A 752-nucleotide genomic window follows, 5' to 3' on the forward strand; every position below is an offset into this window, starting at 1 on the left:
TATATATATATATATATATATATATCTGAGTTTTTCTGCTCTTTGAAAGTGATAGTTACAACCATGATAAATAAATTAATAGTATTCAATGGTACTAAGATCCATAAAATTAATTTAATACTCAACTTCCCTCACATTATGTGCTCAGTATGCTCTATAAATAGAGTCATATGCTTGACATTGTATATGCTGTCGTTATTTTTTAATCAGCAGTGGCCGGTCTACAACCGAGCTCACGGAAGTCTTGCCAGCAACCGTTTTGGGAGCATACCAGTCTTTTGCTCCTTTGCTTGCAGCTGGTACTAGATAGGAGTGAATGGAGCATCAATCACCTTCCCTTGGAGCCGTGAGACAACACACCGGGCTGACCACGTCCTAGGCGGCGAGGGTCGGTTCATCACCGGGGTCGGCCAGAGGCCTAGTCACTGATCATGTGCTAGAGGTTTCAGTCCCTCCTGTGTTCATGGGCTTGATAGTCACAGACATTTAGGCGGAGGTTGCTGCTTTACAGGATGGCCTGATCAAAGTGTTGCGCGAGCTGGAAACATTTCAGAATTATCTTTATGTTCAGTGATTCAAATCTCTCGCTATGATGTGTCGGTCGATTCTTAACTACTTGGCTAACAATAAGGCAGTAGAGCGCCTTAATTATCCGGCCGTCGTCTGAACCGTTCAGATGCTTTGAAATTCATGCTAACTATTATGTATACACTGTATTTACACATAAAACACAAACTTTTAACTTAGGACGC

Source organism: Phalaenopsis equestris, unplaced genomic scaffold (genome assembly GCF_001263595.1).
Source record: "Phalaenopsis equestris unplaced genomic scaffold, ASM126359v1 Scaffold000002, whole genome shotgun sequence".
Taxonomy (NCBI): Eukaryota; Viridiplantae; Streptophyta; class Magnoliopsida; order Asparagales; family Orchidaceae; genus Phalaenopsis; species Phalaenopsis equestris.